The following is a 15,019-nucleotide window of genomic DNA, read 5'->3' as shown; positions in this document are numbered from 1 at the left end:
CTTTTCTGTACTTAAGAAAAATGTTAACATTCCACATTTAACGTTGGATTCAGCCTTGAAACTTGGTGATAGGTGAAGTTTCGCTTCCCTCCCCCCTGGAACTGTGGATTTGTTTTCTGCCAAAGTTTTAGTATGCAGTTGCGCTAGGAGGTTATTTAAGAATACTCCTGGTTTCAGCTGATTTCCTTAGCAAATAATTTTGTGTGCTTCGCTCTGCTCTAGCAATTTCCATAGCCTCTCCGATAAAATACTAAAAAGGATCACATAAGCTTTACCCCTCCCCGTAACATTTAGCCTGTCTTTTTCATTATAGCAAAATATTGCATTTTACATGCCAAGCCTTAAAACCTTCTTTCTAAAAATGGTAACTGTATTTAATAACTAATTACTCTAATGATCCTACAGAAGTGCTCGAGACCTGTTTTAGTAGTGGTGTCAATTACAACCATCTGCACGATGAATAAAGGAACCGTGGCCCAGCTGTAGAGTTGAAACATGTTGGCATTTTCCTACGGGCGGCCATATGGTACTTAACGAAAGCGAATTGTTCACACTGCAAACAGCTCTGCTCCTGATGAATGATAACGTTTTGTTCTGGAAAATGGTTCCACAAACACGGGGAGTATTTTTAAATGCTGGAAGTGTGTCTGGAAGTGACAGGCTATAAATGGGAAGGTCTTTGGAAGGAGGAGAGGGGGATGAGAAAGGAATTGTTTCGTTTGCCTAGGGGTGTTCTAGCACAGCCTTCCCGTCTCTCAATAGCAGTATCTTTTTTGTGCATGCATAGCCCTGAATCTGTAAATTTTATTTATTTTGGTAAGGAAGAAGATAATTAGAAATGTAACTCTCATTTGCCATCAGCATGCCCAAGCTTGAAGCTGGTGTGAGCTTTAAAATAGCGAAGCTGAAGCTGTGAAGAATTAATAACTCTTTGCTTCGCATATGTGCAGACATTTTCTTACGCTTGGAAAAGGAGCTTCAGAGTTGTAACCGCAGTAAATATGTGAGCACACAGGTTGGAAACAGGTCCTGGCTTCCCGGCACTTGGCGTTAGTTGGGGAAAAAAAGGGCAAATAACAAATCAGCTGTAGAAAATGTCTTCCGTTGTTTTTTTTTTAGAAACAGAAATAGTTGTGTTGGGTTTTTTTTTCCCTACACACATGACTGTCAGAGTGGCTCAATGAACTCATCGTGAGATTGATAACTCTTTACCCCCAAATCATTAGCTCCAGATCTGAACTGAATGAACAATAGGCTGTTGCCATTTCATGGTTGATAGGCAACCATTTGGGTAATGAGTTTGGTCTCAGCTCAGTTGCTAGTATCTGTCTTAAAGAAGTAACTGCTGCTAATGACCTGAATTGATCATTTTATTAATCTCGGAAATTGATTTTTTCCATGTGGCTTATTGCTTCTGTACATGAGATATAATCAGAAATTTGCATCATCTACATTACTGCTGGGTTGATTAATAAATAGCTAATTTGGGGATTTTTGTTTTGTCGTGCACGCTCTGTGTCGATGGAGATTGCTGCTTGTTTCTGAGGTTTCGTGCACAGATCTGACCGAGGTGGTACAGCGTTCCTCACGGTGAGGTACTTTCTGCCTTTTGCCAAGAGAGGGCAGTTTCCGTGTGCCAGCACTCCTGTATCTTTGCAGTCATTGGATCTGCTTAAAACCTCTTGATAGATCTTGCAGTAGTTGTGCAGAAACAACCTAGTTAAAAATCTCGCCAACCTGTGCCATCCGAGTTCTCATTACCTGCGCACAGAGCTATTTGCAAATTCACAGCAGCGGTAGGGCTACGACTCCAAAGCCTCGTGCTTTTGGACTAGGAGCATCTGTCACTTGAGCGCAAAGCAAATCTTTCCGAGCTCTCTGCAGCCCAGGGTGGGTAACGGTGCTGAGAAACCCCAGGTAATGAAACCGTGGGCCCCGCTGCTAACGCCTTCTAACTCAAAGTGTAAGAGTTAACACAAGGTCAAGAAAAAAGCACCAGTATCAGCTGGGATATATTTTCTTGCAGCCTCCTTGCAAGACTGTGGTTTTATCTGACTCCTCTTCAAAAATCATGATCTTGCGGTATAGGTAGAGCTGAAATGCAGACAAGCAACCAAATTATGGTGGGGTGCAAACCTACCGTGACGCCTATGAAACATGTGGGGCTGTGATCTAAGAGGCATTAAGCAGTTAATTGCACATTGTGCTCCGTATCCTTCTTGCTATTTAATCTGTTACAGCAGTGCTGTCTGATGCAATAAATCTTCCTCACTTTTAATTAATAGTTGTTCATCTGTACTGCAATAATTTCAAGTAATGTTTACATTAAAAAGAAAGCATGGCGGGGGGAGCATGGAAATGATCTCCAGGCAGGAGTGTAGTAAAAAAAAAAATCTTTTCATCCAACTGAGAAGCAAATACTATAATTTGGGAGCAAGGCATTTAGTGTGTGTTTTACTGAGGAAGGCATAACCCTTCCCTAAGAAGCCTGCTTTCTAAATCAAACTCAGATGTCTCTAACTAAGACCTACAAAATTAAATTAAATTTACCAGTTTCAGAGGTTCCTGCAGCTCCTGTCTTGCAGTTTATGGCCTGTCCTTCTTCCTCCTCTGCCCTCTCACCTCTCCTGTGCAGCTTCTCCTTTTTTGCGCAACCACGTTATCCATTAGATCAGAGAAATTGTTGTCACTTAAAAATGTAGAAACAAAAAGAAAGGTAGACCTGTGGTTTCTGAATGTAGAGATGTGTATTACCTTGAAGGCGAGGTCGTGAAGCTAATAAATATTACTTACCCGGTGTGTAGCACACTAATCGTGTTACAGGTTTCCATGATGTTTGCTCCTGAAGGGAATGAGTGGAAAAATCACAAGTCACAGATACTCACAGTATGGGCTGCTGGGCCTGCCGGTGGCCCGTAGCTCTTGCCCAAAAGGCAATCTGCAGCAAGCTGATTAAAGGGAAATGTAGCAGTGATAAACTTTAGTCAACTTGTTTAAGCAGAATGTGTTGGAGGACCCGGCTGAGGACGCTTAACTGAGTCTCAATATTTGGTGTATTTGTTGTTGCTGTTGTTCATTCTCCTGGATTCCTGTGACCTGGTGCTACAAAGGTATTGGTGAAAGCTGGGATTGTTGGTTTGTAGCCATGTGGTCATGGAGCGGAACTTGAAAATGTCACTCCGTAAATATTATAAGCATAAGAGCATTTGAAATAAATAAATGAATAAAGTTTCTGAATCTGAATGCTTGGGTCTCAATTCAGTTGGCTCAACATAGGCATCCAGTGCCATTTAAGATGCCTCAGGGTCTCCCGTCGTGCCTCCAGCTTGCCATGCCAGATGGGTATGGGTTTCCTGGAGGTCTGTTGTCATATTTGCCTTGCCGACTCGGTGAAGATGTCTCGTATACCCTGAGGCATCTAAAATGGTGCTAAATGCCTGTGTTTAGGCAACTGAATCAGCCCTTCATGTTGGAGAGCAGTGCAGCCAATATCAGCTGTTTGGATATACTCAATATAAAGGAAACTTTCTAATTTAATTTCAGGTCCACATTACTGGCAGCTTGCTTTTGGCCAGTGAAATGTTAATTTTGGGTGATTTCCACTGGGAGGTAGAGCAGAGCCATTTCTGTGCATCAGGGGCTACATCCGTACAGTAAACTCACCAACGCCAGGGCCCGGGCTTAAGCACTGTCGTACCACCACCCAAGTGTTGTTATGGTCCTGGGCATGGTTTTGGCATCCTCAAAGACAGGCTGAGGACGTATGGGCTAGATAAGTGGACAGTAGCAGCTTCCTGGGCTGCATTGGGAAGAGCATTGCCAGCAGGTCGAGGGAGGTGATCCTTCCACTCTACTCAGCTCTGGTGAGACCCATCTGAGGGGCTGGGTCCAGTTCTCAGCTCCCCAGTGCAAGGGAGATGTGGACTTATTGGAGTGAGTCCAGTGAAAGCCCACAGAAACGGCTAAGGGACTTGGAGCATCTCTTGTATGAGGAGGGACTGAGAGACCTGGGACTGTTCAGCCCGGAGAAGAGAAGGCTCAGGAGGGGTCTTAGCAAGGCGGGTAAATATCTGAGGGAGGAGTAAGGAGGACGGAGTCAAACTCCTCTCTGTGATGCTCAGTGACAGAACAAGAGGCAATGGGCACTAACTGAAATGTGAGAAAATCCAGTCAAGAGAAAAGAAAACTTTGTTACTGTGAGGAGGGTCAAACGCTGGAACAGGTTACCCAGAGCAGTTGTGGAGTCTCCATCCTTGGAGATACTCAAAACCTGACTGGACACGGCCCTGGGCTGTCTCTGAGCAGCAGGGTAGGACTACACTATCTCCAGAGGTACCTTCCAGCCTCAGCAGTTCTGTCTCATGTGTGATGCTGTGACTTAAGGCTTAATCAAATAAAGGAATTGGAGTTTAACAGCTACTGCCATCTATCAAAGGTCATTCCAGTGATGTGGCAGCAATTCAAGCTTTTCTGCATCCAGATGTATGGAGTTCAGTTCCTGCAGAAGATACCTTGGTGTAATTCCCTCCCAGTGTCTGCAGAATGCATCAGGAATTGCGCTGATTGTCCTCTTCCTCACAAAGCGTGTAAGCTGTGGTTGGAGAAACTCTACTTTTCTCAGTCCGTAGCGATGCCTTCGTGTGTAATCCAGCTGAGGCTTCCTTTCTTCAGCGGAGGCGGCAAACAAATGTCTGCGCAGGAGTAGTGAAACACCGTTGTTCAGTGTTTTGGCCTCCAAATTTATGTTTAATCACTGAAAGTTCCTCTTCCCACTCATACTTTCAAAACAAATTTTTAGCAAGATGGAAAAATTGACCCAGTGGAAGGTATTTTGTTCGGACTTCAACAGTTTTTCCACATACTTAAGAAATGCCTTCTCTGATTGAGGGAGAGCTCTCCTCCAGTTGCCTTTAGGAAAATATTTACAGTTGTTGTTTCAGTTTGGAAACCTCTTCCATATTATGGCACTTCAGCTACATTAAATATTAAAAAAATAATGACTGTAGAGCTGTGCCATTGCATAGAAGGCAGAAACCGAAACCACCTATGAATAGAATTGGAGCAGACTAGTGTACTTTCCAAGCAGAGTGAAATGCAGAAATAAAACAGCTAATCAGTAGTTATCCTAGAATCATGCTTACTTTTAATAATCTGTGTGTACACATCCCAGAGTATTTTAAAGAGAAGAACTTACTGTTATATGTCTATATGTAAATCTGAGTTTGTTTTGGATGCCACAGTGTAGTACTGAGACAGACAAGCTTCCATTCGCTGCGTGTGAGTTTCTGCTCCATTTTTTGAAAAATTTTTTACTTTATGTCGAAGACAGGAACTATACTGTCTTTGTTTAGACAAGAAGTGTACAACACTTAGATACTTTCAGCACTTAACAGTGCAGTAAGTTATTTCTGATTTGCAATTACTCACCTTGAAGCAGGACGCCAGATAAGCTGTAGGAAGCCTCAGAAGTGATGGAGTTTGGTTCTGCTTTGGAGCATGTTGCTGAGAGGTTGTTTTCGTACAAGAGAAACCCAAATATGACAGCAGTGAATTTAACACATAGCAGATAGTCATTGTGCTTTGGAATGTTTTATAGATTTCATCTTTCTTCTTTGCTTTAGCCTGGCACGCTGAAGGTGGGATGGTGCTGGCCTAATGGCTGCTCTGTGCTGTGGTATCAGTGGGTTTGCAGCTCTTCTTCCTTATGAGATGGTTGTTTAACCATCAAAAGTCATGCCCTCAGTGGTGTTTGGATAAAACTGCGGTGTAGGTGAATTTCCTGCCATTGGTTGGCTGAATAGAGATGAATACACATACATATTTTTACAATGGGATAAAAGTCACCTTTTGTTGAAGAAACCAGCAGTTATAGTCGTCTTCGAGTTTTGGTTCTGATAAGAGTTGCTGGCACTGGGGCTGAATATCACGTCAGCTCTTCATCTTCTTTCCCAAAGCTCAGCTTACCCCTCTGAACCCCGTGCTGTCACATCCTGGGTGTCCTACCTTCCTGCGTAACGCCAAGGGGAGCTGCAGGGGGAGGCACTGCAGTCTACCAGCTCCCCAGCTCTCTGGCTCCTCTCTGGTTTCTTTTTTCGGGGGAGATCCCGCACACTTTGGAAACGCTGTAGATGACTCTCTCCATCCACAACAGACACACAGGGACTCCTGAGGTAGAATAAGACAGCTGATTAATGCCTTGAAGCAGCACAAAGTTAAGTTTAGGGGAGCAGCAGAGAGCACTATATTCAGTCAGCTGCTGATAGAACAGCAGTAGCCAAAACTCAGACTGCCAGAATGGATGCTGAGTCCGGAGAAGAAGGTAACGATGTTGTGCAGAAGGGTCAGAGAAGGGGGTCACCTGCTCTTGTTTAACTTTTTTGATTAGTAGTATACGATTGAATAATTGACTATATTTTTTTCTTTACTTAATCCTACAGAAAATCCCCCAAGCCAGGGTCACGGACTAAGATCTCCTTACGTTAGGTGGTGTGTGCACACAGAGTAAAACCAGCATTCGGACTCACTCCAAGTATCCTGCTTGCAAAGCGTAATGCAGGAAAGCTGGGCTGGACCGTGGCAAAGGGTGTTGCCTGAGATGAAACCCAGCAAGGCAATTATTCCGAGGGATAAGCAGGAGTCGGAGCGCACCCTGTCAAACGATCGCATCTTCTGTGCGTGGCACCAAATATTTTGAAAGGAGGGAGATATTTGCTTTGTTCTCCCCTCTTACAAGCTGTTCTGTGAATATTTCCAGGGAGTGTCGGCTACAGATGAGTGGTGTTGCAGCGTTGTGCTGAGATGGTGAGGGCTGACATTGCTGATCAAAGGTGGGAGTCAGCGTGCCAGGAGCGCAGGAGGGATGACAGTCCGAAAGGGCACGGAGAGCAAAGATACACGCACTGATATCAGCAATGGAGAAGGGAGAGGGCAAAGAGTCCGGGAAAATAATCCCTGTGGCAGCCATTTGAAGAGGTCACCAGGCTCCCGCCTTGCAGCACTTGACCTTGATAAGGTTTGAGATTTCCAGTGAGACAGCCCGAGTGACACAGCTGTATCTGCGATGGGGAAGGAGACTTTGTGGGATGTTGTGACTTTCCTAAATGAGCCAAGCTGCATGCTTTTTCATCCCAGGGAACATAAAAAAGCTATTTAAAAATTGATGTGCATACATTAGACCTGTTCCCCAGCCTTTCTCTCCTACCCTAGGTTTCACAAGTACTAACTGAGAAATCAGTATAAAATTACTTTGAAGAGAAGAAACTAAAAAACACTTTCAGCAGATCAGAAATAGCAGTATCACTTTTACAACATTCGGACAAAATACATATAATTGACACAGCGCAGCGGTAGCATGAGGACTCATTTTAAATGCACTTAGGGAAGGAACCGTGAGATACAGAGAGACAAATAGACTTGTTATAGCCAACGCTGCATCCAGGTTCCACAGACCAAATCTAACCCTCTTCTTCCACAACCTCCTATAGCTATTACTAGGGGAAAAAAAAAATACTGTGAAAACTGCCAGGCTCACTTTGAAAAATTACTTGAATTTGTCTTCAGATTTCAAAGACAATTAATCAAATTGTTTTTTATACTCCAGTTGTCCAGCGAAACCTGCAAGGAGGATAAAGTGGGATATATGTTGTATTTTTGCTTCTTCATTTGCTTTATAGTTTAGCTTTCAGTCTCATATAAATGTCAGCCAGACTGGCCATCCAAAGCTCTGGGTGCCTCTGATGTATGTTGTAATATATGGGAATGTCACAGATACAAAGTAAAACTGGATAATTTAATGATGCTGTGAAAAGGCATGTAAGAATGGTTTGAGAGAAGGTTGGATTTTTGTTTAAAGCAGATATTTTTAGTGTCTTTCCAAGCAGAAGCAGATAGCTAACCCATGCTAGAAACTCTAACTGGATGCCTGTTGTAAATGCAAATTACTTTAAGGAAAGAGCTTTTTAAAAGGTAAATTTTTCATTTTTAATTACTTATAAAACTAAAAGCTGATATGCAAGTATTCTCACCAAAGTAATTAAACTGGACTTCAAAAAATGAGTTTAATTATTGTTGTGCAAGTTTGTGGCCTTAATTTCAGAATAAATATAGCCTATATTGAGGTAGCAAAAATCCACTTTTCAAACAAAAAAAATTACAACCAATTTGGTTTTGAAATCTGGATGTCCAAGTAAGTTTGTATGGCAGTAATAAGGGTGGGAGGTTGTTTATTTTCAAGTATTTTTTTTCTAAACTAGTTCTAGTTGTATTAACTGAAAAACCTATCATCTCAAACATTTGCAGTTTTACTCCCTCAGGTAAATTGTTAGAATTACACAAAAAGACTCCTGGACCTCCTTGTCATTTTTCTCAGATGGTCACAAGAAAAAAGGAAAAAGCAAAGGCAAGAAGTTATTAAAAATAAAAAATAATTGCTTGAATGTATTGCATATCTTGTTTTGATGAAATCCCAAACTCTTGCTCAGTGAAATTAAAGCAGCCAGTATAAAATTTCTGCTTACTCTGCATTTGCGCTCATCTCCCTTTTTTCCAGACCCCACAGCGCTTGGTTTGGGAAGGCTTCTGCCTGCAGGTGATAATGTCAAGGAGAACTTCATAACACGTGAACGTGGTTGGTTTGAATTTTTTTTTTTTTTTTTTTCTCCCTGGAGGTCTGGAGCAGCCTCTGCTCATCACGAACCTCCTGAAATCTCTGAACATAAAGTTAATTGGTTTGTCCAGCTGTATCCTAGTTTATGGCAGTATTTACCCATAGCCATCCCAACACGCCTGGGAAGAAGTTAAAACTCTGGTTTAAAACACATCATTTGCTTTAGCCGCCTCTGGTTTGGGTTTGGGGTTTTTGTTTGGTTTTGTTCTTAAAAGTATCTTAAAAACCCCTTAGCTGGACTGGCCATTGGGGACAGCGGAGGCGGGGAGGATGGTTCAGCTCCAGCTCCTCCCAGGCCGAGCTGCTGGGAAAGTCTTCAACAAGTGTTTCGGAAAGTTCCCTTTATTTGGCACCTCAGAAATCTCCGCATGGAGACGTAATTCTGCCGCACAGCAGGAATTTAAGCAAGGAACTCTTCATCTCTATGAAGTCTCTCTTGTGTTGGGAGATTTTAACATACAAATATTGACCACGGCGGATGGCAGATAAGGTGGTGTGAAAGTAAAGATAATTCCTGAGACGGTGGCATGACACACTGTGTGAAGTCCAAAGAATAGAGAGAACAACTGCATTATTTGTGCGAAAGGGAAGTTTCTATTTAACCTGGAGGTAGCTACCACTATCACCCTCACTGCTGCCAGGATGTAGAGGGAGAAGCCATCACAGTTCTGAGTCCTTAACGCTTGTCCTCTCCAAACCGTTTCATTACATTGACCTCCGATAGTGGGTGGACAACAAAGAGAAGTGTTAGCTATATAGCATGTAGAAGAAAGGCGAGAAAGAGAATTGAAGACCCTGGCTTTCAGTGTGCCTTTTTAATTATTGTTGGCCAGCTGGAGAAATCAAAAAGGGGGTTTCTACAGACGTCCAGGGTCACCGAAGCCCTTGCTGAAATAGCAAGGATCTGCAAGTTTGAAATACCTCTTCAAGCCTGGCCCAGCAATGCAACTCCTGCCTTCTGTGTTTCTCGTGGAGAACCCCCCCCTCCATGTATTTATAAATCCTTCAGTGCTATTTTAACACTTTTATTCTCAGTACTTTAGTATATGCTGCTTAAAATGGACATGTGTGCAGCCGCATTATCCGCTGCCTGAATGACAAATGGTTTATCAAGCACTGACAGAGCACCCGGCTTCATGCTGAACGGAGGAAGGCAGCGGCAAGGACTCCGGCTTCAGAGAGATTAACTTCCAGATAGGCAAATAATAATAAACAACAGCCCGTAAGCAAAGGACCAGAAAAGAGGAATCGAGACCATAAAATGGAATCACAATGATCCAAACGGACAAAGGGAAGCGGATTTGTATATCTGAGCTTGAAATATGATAAATGAGTGGCAGATTAACGTTGCTAGGCTCCATGATCGCAGAGAGATTTGAAAGAGGGAAACGTGGAGAAGGGCAGTGCAGGAGAGCAGTGAAGACAACAGCAGCCGCTGAGGAGGGAAGGAAGTGGAGCCTGAGGTGGGGGCGAAGGGTGCGGGTCCCCGAAGGTGAGACCGGGGAGCTGCAGTGTCGTGGAGGGTCTGGCAGGAGAGGGTGGCCTGGTCCGAGCTGTGAGGTGCATGGCATGTATGTCAGTGGGGTTTTTAAGGCTGGAAGAAAGGCAGTAAGAACATAGAGTTTAGTAGGTTAGGTACTAGAGTTCATAGTGCCTAAACTATGAAAACCCCAGGATTTTAAAAAGGTGCATTTAGAAGATACGGGGAATATATGCTTTCAAACTCAGGTATTTGCATTCACTTTGCTATCAATATGTCTTGATCCAATTTTTCTCCCTGATGGTGGAAAATGCTTTTGAATCATTTGAAGTAAGTCTTAGGACAATACGGTGCTGTTTGATTTACGCCTGAGCCATACTGTAACATACTTCTCTGTAACATCGGAAAGTTGGAGAGGCGATGGAAAGTTACCGCCTGCCTGCTTGCTCTGAAGAATTACTCCCAAACTGCTCCCTTGTGTTCCGATTCTTTTTTTTGGTTGGGGTGACTTGTAGTTAGGGTGTAGCAGGAGCAGTGGTAATTCCCAAGGGGATGGATGGGACTCTGATGCCGATACTGAGTATCGCTCCCTGTGGCATGGGAGAAAGTCAGTGCACAGAGAACCATGGAAATACTGAAAGTTTTGACAATTAATGTCACATATCACGTGTTAACCTGCATATATGAGGTCACCTCATTACAGCTAAGATTTTGATATTAGTCTGTCATGCTAATGCATTAATTAGACATAGTTAATGGAAATAAAGCTGGTACCGTCTAAGAGCCATCTGAGAGTTGGAGAAGCAGCATGGCCCGGTCGGTGGCTGGACCACAGATGTGCGTCAGCATCTCAAACCTTTCCTTTCGCTCTGTTCATGACATAGTTTGTGACTTTGAGAGGTCACTCCCCACCTCTATTTCTCTTTTATCATAATTTACTGTAGTTTTTGTCATATTCCATGCTCTAGAACTGAAACTTTTGCATCCTTACTTGGAAGAAGAATGAAATACTAGAGGAGTGGCTGTATTTGTTTTCAAGGAATTTGATAAAGAACTACAATTCAGATAGTTTGGAGTGAAAGTGCCCTGGTTTTTGCACCTCTTCTGTGAGATGGCATCGCTCTTGGAGAAATGTTTGTATAATAAAATACTATGAAATGACACTATTGCCAAATGAGATTGTGATGAATAGAGCATTTGTAGTATTAAATCCATGGGTACTTTACATTGTTATGACAATAATAGTTTGCATTGTTGTAATAAGTTACACTTCTTCTTCTTTTAAAAAATAAATTCAGTTAGACCTTAATGCATCTTGGAAAACATACCCTCCACTGAAATCAGATGTACATCTCTTGGAATAAAATTGCTTTAAACATATATAAAGGTACATTGTATGGCGTATCATAGGCAATTGTGAAATAAATGATGTTTATCAGTGTGCCTTATGTAAAAAGATTGCAAATACGTGGTCCTTTTTGTAGTTCAGGTTTGACATAATCATTGCCATAGCTCTTCCGCTTTTAATAAACAAAATTGTATTGCAGCTGACACTTGAAACTCTTTTATTAGAAACACCCAGGGACAAAACCCTGCAGTGAGGGGCTGGCGGGGTTGAACATAGCATTTTAGAGATTTTATTCCCCTTTTCCTAATTATAGATAAGGGGTGCCATGCTTACAGCTCAGCTTCAGAGACCCTTGAAGGATTTTATGATGCTGCAGCTGCCAGTGCAGTTTGTTGAAAACCTTCCATTTTCATAACGGGAGCTGGGATGAAACTGTATTCCTAAGCCAGCAGGAAAAAAAGTACTTTGACTTAACAGGTGCCATCCATGTTAAAAGGATGATTTTCAAGATTATTAGCTGGTATGACTAAGATTTATGATGCAATCTGCTTTTTTTCTCTTCTTTAGTACAGATAAGGGGGGGTTATTATTGTTAGTAGAAATACCTATTAAAATAAACCCCATGAAGCAGTTTCAAGGATTTGATAAAAATGAATATAAAGTTGAAGCTCCCAGCTTATCTTTAACTCAAGTGATTTTCATGGGGTTATAACTCTTCTGGCGTGGGATAAGGGAGCAGGAAGAATAGAAGGGAAAACCAGATTTTGTATTCCATTCATTAGCACATTACTGCTCAGGTTTGCATCTGCATGGGGGAGTTAACAGAGATTGCGCGTAGGTGGGAGTGAATCGGGAATTTGCATGGATGGCTCATTTTCAGGTTGCAGTCAGTGCTGTCTGTATTCCAGGTTCTACACGTAGTTTTAGGGAGAGTCTTTCCTACCGAAGAGGTGCTCGGAGGAGCTGGAGAAGCCAAAGGGTGGGAGAAGCTTCAAAGAGCTGTCCCCAGGATGCTTTTTGCTATCAGACATCTGGGTCTCGGGCTTCCAGTCCTGCCTGCCGAGTCACCTCCTCCCTCTCTTACTTTTTGCTGTCTTCTTACATCTGAAGACTGCCATGACTTGATCTCTTGATCAAGAAGAAGTTAGCAGCAGCAGCAGCTGGAAATTTTGACAATACAGTGTGTTTTTATGTCTGTCTTGGCAAGTGCACGTGTGTCTGTCCCAGGCAGAATGGAAGTGAATGGTGCTGAATTTGCACAAGAACAGAAGATACGGGGTTTTTGTCTTGATTTCTCTTTTTTGATATTACGGGGGGGGGGATTTCTTATTCTAAGTTTCAAAGCCAAACAAGTCACTTTTCGTGTTTCTTTTGCACTAGTTTTGGGGGTGTTCAATTTGCTGTTGCTGAATTATTTTCACTCACAACCTTGTATTCTGAAATGATTTTCTGTACAGTACCTTAGCGTGACCAGATTATGAGTAAAGGTTTAAGTAAAAGCTAAAAATTTTAGATTTCCTTTTTCAATTACGGGAAAGGTACCAGTGACTCAGAAAACATTTTTTAAAAGTATCATTGCCAAATATTAAAGGAATAGTGTCTAATTTGTATGTTTAAGAATTTTTTTCTTCCATTTATACCTAAGTTTATTTTTTTAAATGTAATATTTTAAATTTGTGGGTCTTTCTCAGGATTTGGGGAATATTTGTGGAGTGTTGGGGTTTTTTATACCTACATACACCATACGTGCAATCTAGATTTGAAATGCTGTTGACTTAGACAATTAAATTAGGTCAGTAGCTTCACTTCTTTGCTGAGTATGATGCGTTTGCAGGTTGTAGAGCTGAGTGCGGTCTTGTGTCCCCAACAATGTTGGGGAATGCTGCGTTTGCAAAAATGCTCTTTTGGCTTTTGACTTCTTGTAGTCTGAAAACTTAACCTGGAGTCTAGTGACATGGGTTTGACCAATATTGGTTTTGCTTGACGATGTATTTTTTATTTAGTAGGGGATTTTGTCTCGGTTTCTGAGCATTCGGCATACTGCTGTTCAAGATTTGTGAAAAGTGAAGGAGTTGTCATGTTCCCAAGGAACCAGAAGGTTTGCATTGGTAGAAGCGTGGGGGGTTCACTCCTCAGCATTCAAGTGCAGGTTGAGAAAGAAAGGATTGTTACTAAACCAGGGTTTGAGTTTTCCATCGGTCTCGTAGTAGGGTGCACTGGTTCCTCCACAAGCAGGTTCTCGGACGCAGGGATTGCCATCTCAGTGGAGACCTGGGATCTTGTTAAAGGGAAGCATTAAGGCCTGGCTCTGTCTGCTATCTCAAAAGCCTTTTTGCGTCTTAGCCAGGTGAGGAGATGTCTTGGATTAAATTTCCAGTTCTTTAGTTGAAAACTTAAATGCCGGGTATCATCCAGTGATTTCCTAGAAGCCGCGTGCGGTTTTGCATTCTCCCCGTAGTTTGTGCGGGGAGGTGTATGCGACACCCCTCAAGCAGGCCACTTTTAGGCAGCTGAATGCTGAGACTTTCATTCTCACTTCCTTCATGTTGATTAAAAATGACTAGAAAGAAGTTCAGAACTTTTGTATCTGATATGTGTTATATCTATTATGGTGTCAGACAACTAAGAAAAAAGTCACTGGCTAATGAGTCTTAATTGTAACAAAACATCAAATCATTGTCACTTCTGCTGCAGTAAATGGCATTCATTAAATTAATCCACTCCATTACAGAAGTATTTTGCAGAGAATACCATGACCCTAGTGCTTCTGTAACAGTAATAAGCTGAACATATCACTGTGGCACTATTAGGTATATTAGAAAGCGGTTTGAAGCATGGCTGCATGACCTGAAGCAACATCAGCAGGTCTCAGGTAGCATGTTTGAAAAAATAAACTACCTTAATTAGAGACGGGACTAAAGCAGACCCGAGATGTGAACATTCCTGTAGCTTAGCACTGCAGGAATAAAAAGCTGGATCAAGAACCTCTTTGGCTCCATTTGTAGAGCAGCACAAGCCAAAACAAAGCTTAGACCTTGAACTGGGAATGGTGAATTTTGAAATCTGAATGCTGCTCCTTTTTCTTCACTCTTACGATCCCCTTTTAACTTAAGATCTAAACCCACCATGCTGTCTCTCCCCTTTTCCCCCCAATATCAGAAAACAGAGAATTGCATCGCGCCCCAATGCCTTTTTTTTTTTTTTTTTTACAACGCCGCCATCAAAAATTTCTGGCAGGAGTTGCTTTGACTTTTAACAGCGTTCTATTTCATACCATATGTGTACATACACCGAACGATGATATACCGTGTTTGTAGCTAGGGAATGGCCTGCTTTATTAAACATCCCCCTTGCCAACAGTAAAAATGAACAGCCACAGTAAACACAGACGCAGGGAGGGAAGAATAGTCCGAGCTGTGTCGCAGCGCATTGTACCTAAGGAAGAAAACGTCAACCTCTAATTGGCTCTGAATGCAGCCCACCTACTTAGCAAAATAGGCTGCCAAAAGCAAATTGCCCCGGTGCT

At 42.3% G+C, this 15,019-nt stretch overlaps 1 protein-coding gene across 4 annotated transcripts in view; it reads left to right on the top strand.

Moving 5' to 3' along the window:
- KLHL29 (kelch like family member 29) overlaps positions 1-15,019 on the top strand; it is a 409,152-nt gene that overhangs the window by 123,087 nt on the left and 271,046 nt on the right. The gene's annotated exons all lie outside the window — the stretch shown is intronic.

Source organism: Grus americana, chromosome 3 (genome assembly GCF_028858705.1).
Source record: "Grus americana isolate bGruAme1 chromosome 3, bGruAme1.mat, whole genome shotgun sequence".
NCBI classification, from domain to species: Eukaryota; Metazoa; Chordata; class Aves; order Gruiformes; family Gruidae; genus Grus; species Grus americana.
The sequence above is the reverse complement of the archived record's forward strand: the minus strand, read 5'-3'. Positions and strand labels throughout refer to the sequence as shown.